Source organism: Canis aureus, chromosome 18, assembly GCF_053574225.1.
Source record: "Canis aureus isolate CA01 chromosome 18, VMU_Caureus_v.1.0, whole genome shotgun sequence".
NCBI lineage: Eukaryota > Metazoa > Chordata > Mammalia > Carnivora > Canidae > Canis > Canis aureus.
This window is the reverse complement of record NC_135628.1, coordinates 32,677,271-32,696,881: the sequence shown is the minus strand read 5'-3', so window position 1 is coordinate 32,696,881 and position 19,611 is coordinate 32,677,271. Positions and strand designations below refer to the sequence as shown.

Sequence of the window (19,611 nt, the reverse complement as noted above, 5' to 3'; positions counted from 1 at the left end):
TAGCCATTAGTACTGTGCTGTGTGGCCAATCACAAAATGTATTACTATGAAGCCGGTTTTCATATTACATGTTATGCTTTTTCATATAACTTACTGAAATATTCAATGACATTAGACCTCTTGGGCTACTAGAATTAATAGAGAGTATGTTTGCTTTAATGAATTACCTGCTTTCTTAAATTACTCTGAAGCTGTCTTAACTTTCTAGGGCATGAAAATACTGTCAAGAGACAAAGTATGTGGTTATTACAGGGGTAAAACAAGACATAATGGGTCTGTATACAAATCTAGGAGTTTGAGATAATGCAACGCAAAAGGAGAAATTAACTGAATAGAGAAACCACAAGAAAACTGAATATAGAGAATGAAAGAATCTCAATAAGGAGAGGAACAGAATAAATTGTATATTCTTTTAAGGACATTTTCCACGTACATTTAGAGAAAAGTAATTGATGTATAGAAGGCAGCACAGAGAGATCAACAGCTGGCATTATAATAGTATTGTCCATATATGAGATAAATGAAAGGTAAAAATACTAAAGTTCAGTAGCATTAAAATCTTTGAATCTCTCAGAATCAATAAATTCACAAAAATTACACACCTCATTAAATTCTACACAGATTGCAAAGCTAGCTATAATGTAAAAACAGGCAGACAGTCTGTCTCAATATTATTACAGGAAGGGTTGGTTAAATTAATAGCTTCTCATTGATTAAAAAATCTTGCATTTTACATGTTCTTAAGTTGGTTCCCACCATTACCTTTCAATAACAGAATGAGTCTTTGGAGAAATGTGGTTATATTGAGCTACTGAAATATAAAGGTAGGCAAAAGATGTTTACGATATCCTAGCATTGTTTCCTGTTATAAAATGCTATCTACCTGAAAATAAAAGATGTTTGCTTCCATATACTCTTAGTGATTTTTTTCATGCTTAAAACCTCCTGTTAAAAATGTAATTAGTCTGTAATGATAACTAAGCATAAAATATTATTACTCCATCATAATATTCCTAAGTAAGACATCATTTTGTCAGGTAATATACTATCTGACATTGCATGTGCTAAAGCCACTGGGACCTTGGCCATTTGTAATCATTGTACATTAGGAAATGCTTTCCTACCAGAATACAAGTCAACTACATTTTTTATATATTCATTTAGCTCATTTCCATTTTTGCTAAAAAAAAGACTTAACAAAACATGGTAGTTCTATGACTTAAAAATATTTTATTATGAATGTGAATTCTTCTTCATCTCATGTATTGACTTCTATCCAGTAGAAGCCCAAACTTGTTTTCTAATGCACATAATTCTTTATTCTTAATGCAATCTGCTTCTTCCCTTGAGGGTTTCAATACATAATTTACCTTGGGTATTGTCAAGGATATGGAAAACGTATATTTATTATGTGCAGCTAAGTTTATTTAAGTTTCAAAGGTTTCTTCAATCAGAATTTAGCTGACAATACTGTCATTAGTACCGTTAATCTCATTACTTTGTATCTTTCACAGATGTCTTCAATTACATATGTTGCTATCTCAAAATCCATTTGTTGGCTCTGAAGCAACATCAAATTATATTTGTTTGGTAGTCTTGTATAATTTTAAAATAACTTTTAATATGCATTATAAATTAATATTCTGTATAATGGGTATAACTTGTCCTATTCAGACACTGCATAATTATATATTTTACATATATATATATTTAAATTCTTTATAAGATTAATTAAAAACACAAACTCTTAAACTGAGACCCATTTTCAATCACAATCTATTCCTTGATCAGTGAAATTTAGTCGCAAAGGGTATGTATAAACATAAAACTATGTAATGCCATACTATATTATATTCCACTATGGTAGGAAACATTTAAATGCAACAAGGTGAGTAAATAGGAAAGATTTAGATGTTTTGAGGTTAGTTTGCTCATGTTTACATATGTTATACATTTTAGAAATTTATTTTATTTTATTAAAGATTTTATTTATTCATGAGAGACAGAGAGAAAGAGGCAGAGACATAGGCAGAGGGAGAAGCAGGTTCCCTGTGGGGAGCCTGATACAGAACTCGATCCCAGAACCCCTGAATCACACCCTGAGCTGAAGGCAGACACTCAACCACTGAGCCACCCAGGCATCCCTAGAAACATATTTTAGAAACTATACTTTTAAACATTTTAGAAACTATAATTAGATTTTCAAAATATTCACGTGTGCAACATCTGCACATTTATCCATAATCAAATATGAAGATAGTTAAATTTCAAACTCCTTGATTTTGGAAAAGAAAAATCCTTGATATCTCCTCTTTTTTCTCAGATAAAGAGAGAGTAGTGCTTTATATGACAGAATGATCTATAACCTATGACACTAATGCTTTACTGAGGTTGTTTATCACCTAATGTGGTGTTACTGCATTTCATGTTTTGGATTGAATGATGTTTGCCCAAAATATATAACATTTGGGGATTACATAAGAATGGTCACACTACAACCCAATAACATTTGGGTTTAATAACAATTAGCATTGATAATTGGGGGGGGGGTTGGAGCGTATGTCAAATTCTTAATAACAATTAAAGACCATTGAGTTAATGGTGATCATGCTTTGTCAAATTATAAATAGCTCTACACATACTTGACATTGTTGTTATAGAAAAAAAAAAGGAAGAAGAAGAAAAAGAAACCTGGCTAATCCACGCAATGAGATGAGGGTGATTATTTCATTGTGAAATTCAAGCCTATTTTGTGTTTGCTTATTTTTTTTATATCTAAACCTTAATCTTTGAGATGGTTATCCTAGTTGTAGATATTATTACATGATGACATTTGTTGTACTTCAATGGATATTCAAAAACATTCCCAAAGTGTCAAAATATTAGGAACATTAAAGAGATATATTTTGCAGACTTAACATTTATAAACTTAGATCACTTAATAAACTGTACAATCAGTTGGACCTTTTTTTGTTGTTGTATTAAATAAGAAATAGACTAGAAAGTGAACCAGAGGAAAAAAGTCACAATTAAGGAATTAAGTTTTCGCCTTCCATTGAGGTCACCACTGTAAGCAACAAAATATCTACAAAAAATAAGAATCTGGGTATCCCTGGGTAGCTCAGTGGTTTAGCGCCTGCCTTCAACCCAGGGCATGATCCTGGAGTCCCGGGATTGAGTCCCATATCAGGCTCCCTGCATGGATCCTGCTTCTCCCTCTGCCTGTGTCTCTGCCTCTCTCTCTCTGTGTGTCTATGAATAAATAAATAAAATCTTAAAAAAAAAGAATCTAATGCTAAAAACATGTATTTGTATATAATTGTTTTTTCCTCCTCAAAATACTGAATACTGATTATGTAGAAAAGCTTTACTAAATGGACTTAACTAATTAGCAAAAACTTATGAGATAAGTTATCTAATTGTCACCATGTGGAACAAATTTCTATTTCTTTTTGTGAATAATCATTTTTTGTGGTCTAGTGTTCAAGATGACTTGGATGTATTTCTATATGATAAATAATTCCATTAATTTGCAATGAAAATCAACAAGTACAGAAATAGTAAATAAGAGCAATGCTTGTCAAAGATTCTAATGTACATGTGATGATTAAAGCATTATAAATACTACTTTGGCATATTATTTGTGTTGGTATAATAGAATTGGTACAGATTCAGTGTTCACTATGAGTCAGGCACTGGTGAAGCACTTTGATTTCATCAATGTTCACCCCAACAAAAGCATAATGTTATGGTGCTAAGTCTACTTATGGAGATATTGAGACCCAGGCGTTAACTAACTCTCCCCCACCACACAGCTAATAATTATGGGAACTGTGATTTGAATGCTTTTATTCCAGATGTGTGCTCTTAATCACTGCCCTGTAGAGAAAGGAGACTCTATAAGGACGGTATGAGCTCTAGTAGTGACATTTTAATGTCCTGCAAACCTTTTGTTTGTTTGTTTGTTTGTTTGTTTGTTTTTACCAGAGCTTTATTTAGTTCTTGGAACTTAATAAGAAATAATTCCATATCTCTTTACTACCTACTTACTCAGAAAGGCTATATACTCAGATGTTAACAGAAGTTAGTAGTAGGACTTATTAATATGCTATACATTCATAAATGGGCATTAGTGCTCTACTGGAGTTAATGGAGAAGTATGTTTCTACCCGAATGAGGTTGTCACAGAACTAGGATTCCAAGATGTAGTGAACAAAAACTGTTCCTGTAGTTCAGTCCAGCAACTGTAAACAAGATTGCAGTGTCCTTTTGTGTGAATAGATGGAATCCTTGCAACTTTCAGGAAAAATGCATTGTTATTTTTATATTATGTCATGTTCTGAGTTGGTTGCCATTTCCGATTATTTTCTTCCATGTTCGAAAAAAAGTTTGAAAAAAGTTTGAAAAAAGTTTAAAAAAATTTGAAAAAAGTTTGAAAACAATGAACTTCACATATTTAAATTGTACAATTTGATGTGTTTTGACATATGTGTGTATCCATGGACAAATCAATGAACATCACTCTCAAAAGTTTGCTCATACTCATTAGTAATGTCTTCCTACCATGCCCCCTGCTGCTTCTCTGGTACATAGGATATAAGTAATCCTCTTTCTCACTGATGATTAGTTAATATTTTCTACAGTTATATATTAATGGGACTAAACAGTATGTACCCTTTTTGTCTGGTTCCTTTCATGATTTTTATCTCATTTTAAATGATTTTTTGACATTTTTTCCTCACAATAGGCTATATTTTCCTTTCTTTAAAAAAAGTGGTAACAGATATTTTGAATTTCATCTTGTTGAATGCTTATATTTCATATAGTACTGTATTCTCCTAAATACCTTGAGATTTTGGGTATGCTGAAGTTGTTATTCAGTTACATTTTGTTTTGTTTGTTTGCTTGTTTTGGAGAGACAAGAACAGCATTTACCCTAAGGTTAGTTTTCCTTTACTACTGAGACAAGATCTTTCTAGGAACTAACCCATCTATTCCCAATTAAAAAAAAAATAGTGGTTTGTCCTTAAAAAAAAGGGGGGTAGTTTGTTTGGATGGTGAAAAAGGATACTATTCCTCAATCTCTGTGAGCCAAGGGTATTGCCTTCTCTATTTTGGTTGGTCTGTCTTCTAACCTAAGGTAGTTGCCTGTGAGGCATGTTACTGATCAGTTTCCAGCTTAATTACTTGAGAGGACCCTCTACAGCAACTCTCATCTTTGGTCTTCTTACAAACTTTGTCATATTGGCCCATCCAACTCTGAGCTCTGTCTCTACAATTCAAAAAGACTGCTGAGCTCCTCTCCAGTTCTCCCTGATAGTTCTGTGACCTGAAAAGCAATAATCAGAGCGGGGATCACCACATTTGTTCCCATCTTGCAGGAATCAGGGTTCTTTTTTGTGTTTCATCTAATGACTGAGAACCACTTTTTCACATACTTAGTTTGGTTTTTAGTTTTTGGTCTGGTTTGTTTTTTTGTTTTTTTTTTTTCTTTTAGTTAAAAGCCTAAAAAAAGGCTGTTTTGGAGAGAAAGAGGTGATTGGATCCTGCCTGCCTATTGGACTGGAGTGCCTGCCAGAAACTAGATGAGAATGCATGGCTGGGAACAGCTAAAGCAGGGGTTGACTGGAGGAAAGCCTTGTATGGTGATTTCCTCACATATGCAAAAAGAATATTGGGGTGTGAGGAAGAGAAAATAAATAAGAATGTTGAGATACATTTTTTGGTGAGGCTAGGGGGAACATAAAGATGAGAAATCAATAAGCTTTTACTATAAATGCCCAAATACTAAGCACTTCAGGCCTTGTAGGCTATCTGGTCTCTGTGATATCACAAATACTCAACTCTGCTGTTGCAGTGTGAAAGAAGTTACAATACACAGTGAATGAGCAGGGCTGTGTTCTAGTACACACTTAACTACAGATTAAATTATTGAAATTTGAATTTCACATAATTTTTGTATTGTGGAATAATCTTTAGAACTTTTTAAAAATATTTAAAAATATAAAAAATATTCTTAAGTCCTAGGTTGTAGAACTATAAGAATTGTAGAGAGCGGGAAATTCCAGTTCAAACAAGATAAGCACACTTCTTATTTTTCCTTTAGTTAAGGAGAGCAAAAAATCCTAAGAAAACTCTGAAAGTTAGAAGGTCAAAGACAGACTAGGGAACCTGGGACCCAAGGAATGGCATGGTGTTTCCCTAGGTTTTCTTTTTGACCATATATACTTTGATCTGGGTGTTTAAGGGGCTGGCAATTCAGAAACATTGACAAGGAAAGACAGAAACAAAATAAAAGCCCCAGTAAAGCCTAATCTTTCTAACCAAAAGACCAGGAGTGAGGCAACTTAGCAAGATAAATATGTATTTACAATCTGTCATACTCAGGCAACACCATGGAAAAAACTGTAGCCCCCCAAACCCCATTTCTGCCCCAAAGATAAATGGAAAGCCTCGACTTCCATTCCTCAGGTGTAGTAAGGGATCCTTTCTGCCCACTGGTGTCAGAGAAAGTCAAGTGGAGAGACAGAACTTTAATCCCTACAAGGCAGTAATAAGACTCATACCCTCTTGCCAAAGAAGGCCATGTGAGAAGTAGTAATGAGGTCCCTCCTTCCATACAGGATATCAGTGGAGAATGAATGTGGAACCTTAATTTTCAATATAACCTGGCAGTAATAGCATAGTGCTTTCTTTGTCCCTCTGGTGCAGTGTTAGAAGCATGATGCTGAAACAGAAGATCCAGAATCTCGTATCAGAATAACAAAAATGTCCCCATGATTTAATCCAAACATAAATCATTATGCCAAGTACCAGGAAAATGACAACTTGAATGAGGAAAGAAAATAATATATACTAACACGAAGGTGACATAAGTTTTGGAATTACTTAAGACTTTAAAATAGCCATCATAAAAATGCTTTAATGGGAAAGCAAACACTCTTGAAAAAAAAAAATAAAAGTTTGAGCAAAAAAAAAAAAAATTGAGCAAAATAATTGGAGATAGAAGAACTTAATAGAAAATTTTAGAACTGAAAAAAATAAAAAACCCCAAAATCCTGTACATCTCATAAAAACTCTTCTCCCATCCCCATACATCCACTCACATACACATGTACAAACAAATATAAACACCAAGCCCTATCCCACCCTAACAACCTCTGGCAAAGAAACAAAACACATGGCTATTTTCATAAAAGGAACTGAAGGTGGTAAGGTAACTAAGGAAAAATACATCTAGACCAAAGCAGAAGGTCATAAAGCAATAAACTGTCTCACTATGTCATGTATGGCATGTGTGTTTGGTGAGCAAGGTAGATATCACTGAGGGTGGAAAATAGTAAGAAATAAAAGAAGAAAAAAGACCACTAGTAGAAAAATGTTTAGGAAAATTGCAAATTGGCCCTTTCTGTTGTTAGTATTCTCAGACTTATATTTTGGCATCTTTCACTGGTTCCTGACTTGCCTCCAACAGGGAAAAAATTAGTAACAATGAATATATCCACTTAAAAAAATAAAAAGAGGGAGGGGCAAGATGGCAGAAGAGTAAGGGGCCCTCAGCTCACCTGGTCCCATCAACTTACCTAGATAACTTTCAAAACATCCTGAACACCTACGTATTTGACCTGAGATTTCAAGAGAGAATAGCTGGAATGCTACAGAGAGAAAAGTTTTCACTTCTAACAAGGTAGAAAGATGAAAAAATATATAAAAAAGAATAAAATTAAGGAGGGGTACCACAAGTAGCCAGGCTAAAGCAGAGGAGCAAGAGTCTCTTGGGCAGGAAAGCCCAGCCCTGGAGAAGCCTGAACTTTAAAAATCCACGCTGGAGTTTTTTTTTCCCTGATGGAAAAGTGCTTAGAAGGGAAATTGGAGAGCAGCCCCCGTTGCCCAGTGGTTTAGGGCAGCCTTCAGCCTGGAGTGTGATCCTGGAGACCCGGGATCGAGTCCCGCATCAGGCTCCCTGCACAGAGCCTGCTTCTCTCTCTCTCTCTCTCTCTCTCTCTCTCTTTCTCTCTCATAAATAAAAATAAAATCTTAAAAAAAAGGGGGGGAAATTGGACAGAATTGCAGGAGGGACAGTGAAGCCTCAAGATTCCCCAAGTCACTGAAAGAGGAGGGGTGCCTGCACGAAAGCTCACTGCAAACCACGGTCCGGTATCAGCAAAGGGCTGGAACACTGCAGCCCTCGGGAGCATTCGGGAGCAGCCTGGTCAGTGGGCCGGCTCCAGGGCTCCCTTTACCCTAGATCCTGGCAATGGACGGAGATGGCTGTGCCCTCTTCTCTTCGGGAGAGGTGGTCTCTAGGAGCACATGTTTTTTTCTTTTTTTTTTTTTTTCATGCCAATAATTTATTGAATGGAGGTCGGTACACAGGCAAACCTTACTGTGGAAACCAAGACATCAGGAGCCCCCCCACCCCGACCCCCACCCCCTCAGCCCTTCAGGGTAGGGAGAGGAGGAAGGAGACCTCAGGGGCAGAGGACAGAAGTGGGGACACAGCTGTAGAAGGGGTATGGGCCAGTTTGGATGATGTGAATCAATGTTTTCTTTAAGAAAAAAATCATAACAATCTATTTAAACCCGGTGGGGGGGGTGAGGGCTGCAGGGAAGGGAAGAGGAATAGACTGGCCGGTCTGATTCTATTTACAAGGGACACAGGAGGTGTTGGAGGAGTGTAGGCCTGGGAGGAGGGGAGGAGGCCAAGGGGATAGGAGGTCCTCATGCCTCTAATCCTCTGTCCTTCCTTCTCTTCCCTCCCCACAACCAGTTAAAATCCTCTTAAAAATCTGCACAGGGCTCCAGATCTCAGGGTGCTCAAGCAGCCATAGCTGGTGATCCTGCATTCCCCCTGGGACAGGCAGAAGCAGGGAGGGCACAGGACAGCAAGGACTCTCGTGCTGCAGGGCGCCCCCAAGCTGTGCAGATCAGTGCACCCACCCCTGTGCCCAGGAGCATGCAGGCCAGTGTGGACTGGGAGACTACGGTTAGTTACTCGCAGGAAGCTGGACACCAGAGCTGGAAATCTGGCCGCCGCCAGTGGTGGTGTTCCTCTTGGTGTCACTCCGTGCCTGGGACGGAGTGGGGCCTCCAGGAAACAGGGGCCTTGTGGGGTCAACAGCTCCCACTGAGCCCAACACCTGGCAGGGGGTGGGGCAGCTCCCCCAGATACACACACCTGAGAATCAGCACAGCAGACTCTCAGAAGATCAGCTGGAAGAAAAAGGGAAGAGCAAGCTTACTGACAAAGCAGTGCTGGAAAGCTCCAGGACTGAGGGAACATAGTATATAGAACTAGAGGGTTCTTTTTTTTTTTTTTTTTTTTTCATTATGACTTGTTTTTATATCAGACTAAAATTTTCCAATATTTTTTCTCTTTCTTCACTCTAACTACAATATTTTACCAGCTCTTCATTTTTATTCTTTTTTTTCCTTTTTGACTTTCATATTTCTACAATTCTATGTCTTAGATATATTTTTCACTTCTGGATTCCCTTCAATGTATTCAATTTAATTTTGGTAGATATATGAGATATGGATTTTTGTTTTTTCTGCCTCATTTGTTTTACAATAGTGGAAATCAGTATCTTCTAAAACACGACCAACATACACCCAGAACCAAATGGAATACCATGCTGGTTCATTCTGTGAGATTATATTCTCTCTTCCTTCCCATTCTGCCCCCTTCTTTTACTTTGTTTTTGTGATCAATGTTGAGGCTTTATATAAGTATTGCTGGTTTGTATAAGTTTGGGATTGAGCATCTTCTAATGTACAGAACAAAATATACTCAGAACCAGGAGGATCACCCTCTAGGACCCCTCAGATAGACTACATTCTCTCTCTACTACCACTTCCTCACCACCACCATACCCCCTTTTATTTCTTTTTCCTCTTTTATTTATTTATTTATTTATTTATTTATTTATTTATTTATCTTTTGCTTTTCTCTTCTTCGTTTTTGGTTTTTGGCTTTTCATGTTGACTACTTTGTTTTAAAGGTGTTTTTCACTTTACTGGTCCATTTGTTTTATTTTGTTCTGTTCTTTTTCTTTTATTTTCTGGTCTCTGACCTCCACACAATCATCTAGGGTATATTTTACGTAGGTCATGGTTGATATATTTGACTCAGCCACTCATATAGCCACTCTACACTGGACAAAATGTCTAAAAGGAAGAATTCACCACAAAAGAAAGAACCGGAAACAATACTCTCTGCCACAGAGTTATAGAATTTGGATTTCAATATAGTGTCAGAAATTCAATTCAGAAGTACAATTATAAAGCTACTGATGGCTCTGGGAAAAAGTATAAAGGACTCTAAAGACTTCATTACTGCAGAATTGAGATCTAATCAGGTTGAAATTAAAATAGATTAAATGAGATGCAATCCAAACTGGATGTCCTAACTGCAAGGGTTAATGAGGTAGAAGAAAGAGTGAGTGACATAGAAGATAAGTTGATGGTAAGGAAGGAAGCTGAGGAAAAAAGAGAAAAACAAGAGCCCATGAGGAAAGGCTTAGGGAAATAAATGATAGCTTGAGAAGGAAGAAAAATGTGTAATTGGCATTCAGGAAGAGGCTGAGAGAGAGGACCACAAAGTATATTTGAACAAATCATAGCTGAGAACTTCCCAAATCTGGGGAAGGAAACAGACATTCAGATCCAGGAGATACAGAGGACCCCCTCAAAAATCAATAAAAACTGTTCAACACCTCAACATTTAATAGTGAAACTTTCAAATTTCAAAGATAAAGAGAAAATTCTTAAAGCAACTGGAGACAAGAGATTCTTAACTTATATGGGGAGCAATAGTAGATTAACAGCAGACCTCTCCACGGAGACCTGGCAGACCAGAAAGGGCTGACAGGATATATTCAGGGTCCTAAATGAGAAGAACTTGCAGCCAATACTTTATCCAGCAAAGCTGTCATTCAGAATAGAAGGAGAGATAAAGAGCTTCCAGGATAGGCAGAAACTGAAAGAATATGTGACCACCACACTGCTCTGCAAGCAATATTAAGGGGGACCCTGTAGAAGAAAGAGGATACCCAAAGAAATAATCCACAAAAATAGGGACTAAATAGGTAATACTATAACACTAAATTCATATCTTTCAATAGTTACTCTGAACGTGAATAGGCTAAATGATCCCATCAAAAGATGCAGGGTTTTGGACTGGATAAAAATTCAAAACCCATCTATAAGCTATCTACAAGAGACTCACTTTAGACCTAAGGACACCTTCAACCTGAAAATTAAGGGGTGGAGAACCATTTACTATTCAAATGATCCTCAAAAGAAAGCAGGGGTAGCAATCCTCATATCAGATCAATTAAAGTTTATCCTAAAGCTGTAGTAAGAAATGAAGAGGGACACTATATCATACTTAAAAGGTCTGTCCAACAAGAAGACCTAACAATCATGAATATTTATGCCCCTAATGTGGGAGCTGCCAAGTATATCAATCAATTAATAAACAAAGTAAGGAGATACTTAGATAATAATAAACTTAGTGGGAGACTTCAAAATGGCACTTTCAGCAATGACAGATCTTCTAAGCAAAACATCACCAAAGAAACAAGGCCCTTAAATGATACACTGGACCAAATAGATTTCACAGAGATATACAGAATTTTCCATCCAAACACAACTGAATACACATTCTTCTGAAGTGCATGTGGAACTTTCTCTAGAATAGACCACATACTGGGTCACAAATCAGGTCTCAACTGATATCAAAAGATTGGGATTGTCCCCTGCATATTTTCAGACTATAATGCTTTGAAACTAGAACTCAGTCACCTAAAGAAATTTGGAAGAAACTCAAATACATGGAGGTTAAAGAGCATCCTACTAAAAGATGAATGGGCCAATCAGGAAAGTAGAGAAGAATTAAAAAGATTCATGTAAGCTAATGAAAATGAAGATACAACCATTCAAAATCTTTGGGATACGGCAAAAGCGGCCATAAGAAATAAATACATCTCAATGTAAGCAGCCCTCAAAAAATTGGAAAAAACTGAAATACACAAGCTAACCTTGCACCTAAAGGAACTGGAGAAAGAACAGCGAGTAAAGCCTACACCAAGCAGAAGAAGAGATATAATAAAGATTTGATCAGAACTCAATGAAATAGAGACCAGAACTGTAGAACAGACCAACAAAACCAGGAATTGGTTCTTTGAAAGAATTAATAAGATAGATAAACCCCTAGCCAGTCTTATTGAAAAGAGAAAAAAGACTCAAATTGATAAAACCACATATGGAAGTGGAGAGATCACAACCAATACTAAGGATATACAAACAATTTTAAAAACGTATTATGAGCAGCTATATGCCAACAAATCAGGCAATCTAGAAGATACAGATGCATTTCTGGAAAACCACAAATTATCAAACCTGGAAAAGGAAGAAATAGAAAACCTGAATAGGCCAATAACCAGCAAGGAAATTGAAGCAGTCATCAAAAACCTCCCAAGACACAAAAGTCCAGGGCCAGATGGCTTCCCAGGGGAATTCTATCAAACATGTAATGAAGAAACAATAAATATTGCACTAAAGCTGTTTTGAAAGATAGAAAAGGAGGGGATATTTCCAAATTTGTTTTATGAGGCCAACATTACCTTGATTCCAAAACCAGAAAAAGATCTCACCAAAAAGAATTATAGACCAATATCTCTGATGAACACAGTTGCAAAAATTCTCACCAAGATTCTAGCCAATAGGATCAGTACATTAAGAAGATTATTCACCATGACCAAGTGGGATTTATCCCCGGGATGCAAGACTGGTTCAACATTCATAAAACAATCAATGTGATAGATCATGTCAACAAGAGAAAAAAAACAAGAACCATATGATCCTCTCAATAGATGCAGAGAAAGCATTTGACAAAATGTAGCATCTATTCCTGATTAAAACTCTTCAAAGTATAGGGATAGAGGGAACATTCCTCACTCAATATCTTAAAAGTCATTTATGAAAAGCTCACAGCTAATATCATTCTCAATGGGGAAACACTGGGAGCCTTTCCCCTAAGATCAGGAACAGGACAGGGGTGTCCACTCTCACCACTGTTATAGAACATAGTACTAGAAGTCCTAACCTCAGCAATCAAACAACAAAAGATATAAAAGGCATTCAAATTGGCAAAGAAGTCAAATTCTCCATCTTCGCAGATGACATGAAACTGTACTTAGAAAACCCAAAAGACTCCACCCCCGGATTGCTAGAACTCATACAGCAATTCGTCAGTGTGGCAGGATACAAAATCAATGCACAGAATTCAGTTGCATTTCTATACACTAACGATGAGACTGAAGAAAGAGAAATTAAGGAATCAATCCCATTTACAATTGCACCCAAAACCATAAGATAACTAGGAATAAACCTTCTCAAAGAGGTAAAGGATTTATACCCAAAAAAACTACAGAACACTTCTGAAAGAAATTGAGGAAGACACAAAGAGATGGAAAAACATTCCATGCTCATGGACTAGAAGAATAAATATTGTGAAAATGTCAATGCTGCCCAGGGCAGTTTACACATTCAATGTAATCCCTACCAAAATACCATGGACTTTCTTCAGAGAATTGGAACAAATAATCTTAAGATTTGTATGAAGTCAGAAAAGACCCTGAATAGCCAGGGGTGTGTATACACACACACACACACACACACACACACACACACAATGGTATGTTACTCAGCCATCAGAAAGGATAAATACCAACCATTTGCTTCAATGTGGATGGAACTGGAGGGTATCATGCTGAGTGAAGTAAGTCAATCGGAGAAGGACAATCATCATACGGTTTCACTCATACGAGGAACATAAGAAATAGTGAAAAGGATTATAAGGAAAAGGAGGAGAACTGAGTGAGAAGAATTAGAGAGGGAGACAAACCATGAGAGACTCCTAACTCTAGGAAATGAACAAAGGGTTGTGGAAGGGGAGATGGGCAGGAGGTTGGGGTAACTGTGTGATGGACATTGAGGAGGGCACTTGATGGGATGAGTACTGGGAGTTATATATGTTGGCAAGTTTTAACTTAAAAACAAATTGAAAAATAAAAATAAAGCAAACATATATTGATAAGTCCTAACCAAAAAAAAAAAATCATGCCAGAGATAATATTGAACCAGATTCATGACATCTGTTTTCTGGTCACATATTAGACACTAACTAGTTATATCATTTAACTAAGTCACTTCTTCTAAGGTTGACCTTTCTCTAAAAGAATTTGGACATTTCTTACAACCTGGAATTTCTATGTCTTATGCATCAGTTAGTGTGGTTGTTTAGGCATCAATTTTCTGATTGGGAGATAACAATAATTTTGGTATGAGATTCCCTCGTGACTTTGAAATCATATCTTTATTATGACTAGTCCATTCCCGATTAAGGTTGAATAAAAATTTAGGTGTTACCAGTAAATAGAACCAATAGCATCATGAGGTGAACAAGAAAATACAGAAGGCAAAAATGTAGTTCTGATTTCTCCAAATGATGAACATTAAAGCCTACTCATTGTTAGTTAAGACTTGAAATTTATTTTTACAAAATAGAAAAACAAAATAGAAGAAATCCTTACCATTAATAAACAATAAGGAAAATAATGACTAAGAGATGGTAGCATTTATTGTGAGGTATTGTGCTGTCTGCCTTATGTGAATTACTTCATTTAACTCTGAAAGAACTCTATGAGGTATCTCAAATAATTTGTCCATTTTTTGATGAGAAAACTGCAGCTTAGAGGAATGAAATAATTTGGCAAAACATACGCATCTGGTGAAGAATAGTCAGCAGAGTCAGGTCAGCTGATTTCAGAATTTGTGTTCTTAACAATTGCTTGTTTCTTTCCTAAAAAATTAATCATGTTAAAATGTGGGGATTGTCACAGGGGTTAGGAGGACTGTGGAACAGAAAGAGTATATCTTCTCAGGCTTTTAAGGCAAACAGATGACCAAACTAGCTAGAATCAGTCTGAAATCTTGCTCAGGCAATGATGTGTTTATCAGGGTATTCAGATGCCCCACCTTCACTCTACCCTTTCTACCATTGATTTCACTTGTACTACAACTCTCATGGCATTGGAAAAAACATTCACTATACAACTAGAAACATTCCTTTAAATGTAAGGTACATGTAACATTGAATTAAATAGGCTTTTTTAATGAATGGCAGGAGTGCTACTTTCCAGAGAGGAGATTATGGTGGTTAATGAGGAGCAAGGAGTGAATAGAGAAATAGAAGGCTGTACTCCACAACAGTGAAATTTATAGGAGAATAGGGGAAGCCAGGTGTTCCTAAAATAAGCTCAGGATGGTTTGCAATTGAGATGAGAGACAATCCAGTAAAGAACAATTCCATTATGACAATCAGATTCAAAGGCATAAGTCTGTAGAAATACATGGGTGGTTTTTTTTTTTTTTTGAACCATAATTATAAAGACCTTGGGAATAGATGTGTTAGATGGTTATTCAGACATGAGCAACAAAAGAACACTATGTGAGCTTTATATATGCAGCCACTCATGATTTATTTCAAAAGAGTTTCCAGAGAAAATTGTGATATTCTCTGGCTGGCTTTTGCAGTTATACCAGTCAGCAAGCTAAGGAAAAGAACACTCAACTATTACTTAGGAATGAAATAGCCACTAAAAAGGATGTAGTTGTATGTTAGAGAGACACCAAGACATTTTAAGTCAACTAAGTTAGCTCTAGAGGAAAGAATAGATGAATGAAAATGTAGGATAATATTCTGGTAGATATAGTAGTTTCAGGGAATCTTGTGTTTGAGAGTATAGAAAGGCCATTGTGGAAATAGTTATCTGTCAAATACCTGTCATAAATGTCTGTCAAAGTAGTATTTAAGTTGGCTGATACTTGAACACATCAATTGAAATATAGAATCTTGGGGTCAGAGAAAAGCATATGGAGTCTAATTGCTCAACACAAAAGAAAATGGATAGAGAAAGAAAACAATCAAAACTGAAAGTTTAATCAAAATAGAGTCTTCAGCCTTGTGGGGAGATAAAGACAGAGTTCAGAAAAATGAATGGATTTGCTCATTCAAGTTAGAAAAATAAGCAGAAAGAGGTAGAAGAGAGAAAAGAATATAGAATTCTACAACTTTCATATATGAAAGAAGTGGCATATTCAATGAGAAAAAAAGGAAATAAAAGCATAATTGATTGATGAAAAGTTCCTTGCAAGAAAAACAATGAAATTTTAAAGAGGCTTTAGTAAATATAATTTAAAATTAATTTCCAATTCCTGAAGTTGCATGTTTGAAATCTGAGGACCCTTCCTCTGTAGCTCACCATGTGATGTACATGGTGACAAGTATTACCTATATTCTATCTAATAAATAATATACTGTGAAATTTTTTATTTATATCAATAATATTCACTGGTTAAATAGGTGTAAAAATAATGACTTCTGCACTCTCATTTTGGATATTTATATTAAAAATAATTTTAAAAATCTATTTGAATCCAAGGTTTCCCAAACATGTTTGGTCACAACCCTGTTGTGAAACATCTACTAAAATCTCTAGAATAGGTAGAATATTTAAATAATACTAGATTAAGGAAGTATACAACATGACATCTTAACTGATCAATTCTTTTGAGGAAGAAATTTCATCTTTATGCCTGGGGTCAATTTCTAAATTCCTGCATAAATACAAGAACCTAAACAGAACACAGCATTCTTGTCACAGGAGACAATTGGGCAGGATGGACTAGAATTTTAAGGACAGAATATAACAGAGAGCACAACTGCACAAAAAAGCCATAGAAATCCTCATAGAGTCTCCTTAAATTTTTATCCAAATAGCAAAATGGGCATGCATAAGATAAAATTCTATGATGCTGATCAAACAATCAAGTTCTCTGAAAAGAACAAAGAGAAGAAGCTTTAAGGCAACCATTTCCCATTTATGTTTTCATCATCCAGAATCAAGAGACTTAGTTGAATATAAGGGACATTCAATATGTGCAAATATGTAGATTAGTATACATACGCATACATATCTCCTTCATCTGTCAGCTAAAAGGACCTAGAATCAATGACAACCTCATAGCAAGAGACACACCCAGTGCCCAGATTATAATTTATAATACTATTCTCCATTAAAAACCAGAACTTGGGATCCCTGGGTGGCGCAGCGGTTTGGCGCCTGCCTTTGGCCTAGGGCCCGATTCTGGAGACCCAGGATCGATTCCCACGTCGGGCTCCCGGTGCATGGAGCCTGCTTCTCCCTCTGCCTGTGTCTCTGCCTCTCTTTCTCTCTCTGTGACTATCATAAATAAATAAAAATTAAAAATATATATATTAAAAAAAACAGAACTTATTAGAGAAATAGCTGATTTTAGGGCTGGGGTTAGAAATATACAAAATAAGCCCGAAATTGCAGAAAGTAAGAAAGTGGGTCAAAACATAAAACCGGGCAGCCCCGGTGGCTCAGTGGTTTAGCACGGGGATCGAGTCCCGCGTTGGGCTCCTTGCGTGGAGCCTGCTTCTGTCTCTGCCTCTCTCTCTCTCTCTCTTTCTGTGTCTCTCATGAATGAATAAAAAAAAATCTTAAAAAAAAAGAATTAAAAAAAAAAACATAAAACCCCCAACACAAACCTAGAGTAAAAATTATGGGGATATGTTAAAGGGATGCAGAAACCAACTGAAAGAACTATCAGTGATCAAAGGTAAAAAATTTATCAACAAAATTAAGTAGTATTACAACCCAATGTATGAAATAAATATCCATGAGCCCACACTAATAAAATATTGTATAAATAACAACTGTTTAATAAATATATGGAAGAGATTAGACAAATATCCCATGCAGAATAATTTCATATAATCACCTTAGAGGAGATGAAACATAAACCCACTTCTTAAGTTTGGTCTGCACAAACTGACTTGCTACTAAAGAGTACATTATGGAAAAGGAGGAAGAAGAGTAACTTACCAATGGAGAAACCTGACAAACACATCTCAGGTGTGGTGATCAAAGTTAACATCAACAGAGGTTATATTGATACTTTGTATTCCCGATGCTATGTGATAAGAATTGGACTTTGTGTCTTAGTGGACTTTGTTTCAATAATATGTTACTTAATTCTAATCATGACAAAAACATGAGAAACATGCCAAGTAAGGCACATTGTGACAAAATATATCCTACTAACACAAGATGTTAATAGGGTGACTGAATTTGAGTTACACAGGAAGTAGTTCTACTACCAAAATATTTCTATAAATCTAAAGTTGCTCTAAAACTAAGACATTATTAAATTTTATTACTATGTATTTTGGAGTTTGTAAAAATTAAGAAAGTGTGACAGAAATATCACAATGTATTGGAGGGAAAAGAAAATATGCTATGTTAATGTTCCCATAATAAAAGTGAAGTATATCACTTAAACTCAACTAATCAAAAACAAACACAGAAAAAGATGAAAAATTAAAAAAAAATATCCTATGTTTCAAAAAGAAAATGGCAAGATGGTAGATTTAACCCAATCTTATAAATAATTACATTAAGTTCAGGGACATCTGGGTGGCTCAGCGTTTGAGCGTCTGCCTTTGACTCAGGGTGTGATCCCAGTCCATGGATTGAATCCTGCATCAGGCTTCCTATGAGGAGCCTGTTTCTTCCTCTGTCTGTGTCTCTGCCTCCCTCTGTGTCTCTCATAAATAAATAAAATCTTAAAAAGATAATTACATTAAGTTCAATGTATACATTAAGTACATTACATTAGATTCAATTACATTGGATCTGAACAATCCAAAAAGAGATAAGGATTTTTCTTTCATTTTTTCCAGTTTTCTTAAAATATACTTGATGTAGGATAATGCATGACTTTAAGGTGTACAACATAATGATGTGATATGCATATATATTGTCAATTGATTACCACAATAAGTTTAGTTAACATCCATCACCTCTCATTGTTAAAAAAATATTTTCCTTATGATGCAAACTTTTCCAATCTACTCTTATAATAACCTTCAAATGTTGATAGCTAACATTCCTTTTTTTATCATATTGTACTTTACAGCTAAGAACTTATTTTATTTCAGAAAGTTGGTGCCTTTTGATAATTTCTACACAATTCTCGCTACCCATCACCAGCACTCTGGCAGCCACAAATCTGATCACTTTTTTTTTTAATTCCATATATAAATGAGATAATACAGTATTTGCCTGACTTACTTCCAGCATAATGCCACCAAGTTCCATCCATGCTGTTGCAAATGGCTGGATTTCCTATTTTTTATGGCTAAATGGTATTCATGGGTGTGTGTGTGCACACACAGATTACTTTTTCTTTATCCATTTGTCTAATGATGGATGCTTACATTGTTTTCATGCCTTGGCTATTGCAAATAGTGCTATGATAAAAATGGTAGATGCAGATATCTTTGAGATACTTACTTCATTTTCTTCAGATATATAAATAGAACTGGAAGTATTGTATCATGTGGTAGTACTATTTTTAATTTTTTGAGAAACCTTTATACCGTTTTCCACAGAGGCTGTACAAATTTACATTCTCACCAGCAGTGCACAAGGGTTTGCTTTTGTCCACATCCTCATT

The 19,611-nt window shown here is 35.9% G+C and overlaps 1 long non-coding RNA gene across 1 annotated transcript in view; it reads right to left on the bottom strand.

Annotated features, from left to right (window-relative positions):
- LOC144288333 (uncharacterized) overlaps window positions 1–18,056 on the bottom strand; it is a 63,965-nt gene extending 45,909 nt beyond the window's left edge. Inside the window, exon 1 of the long non-coding RNA XR_013356285.1 lies at window positions 17,979–18,056. This is a non-coding gene — a long non-coding RNA (uncharacterized LOC144288333). The remainder of the gene's footprint in view (window positions 1–17,978) is intronic.
- Window positions 18,057–19,611: the final 1,555 nt, after the last annotated feature.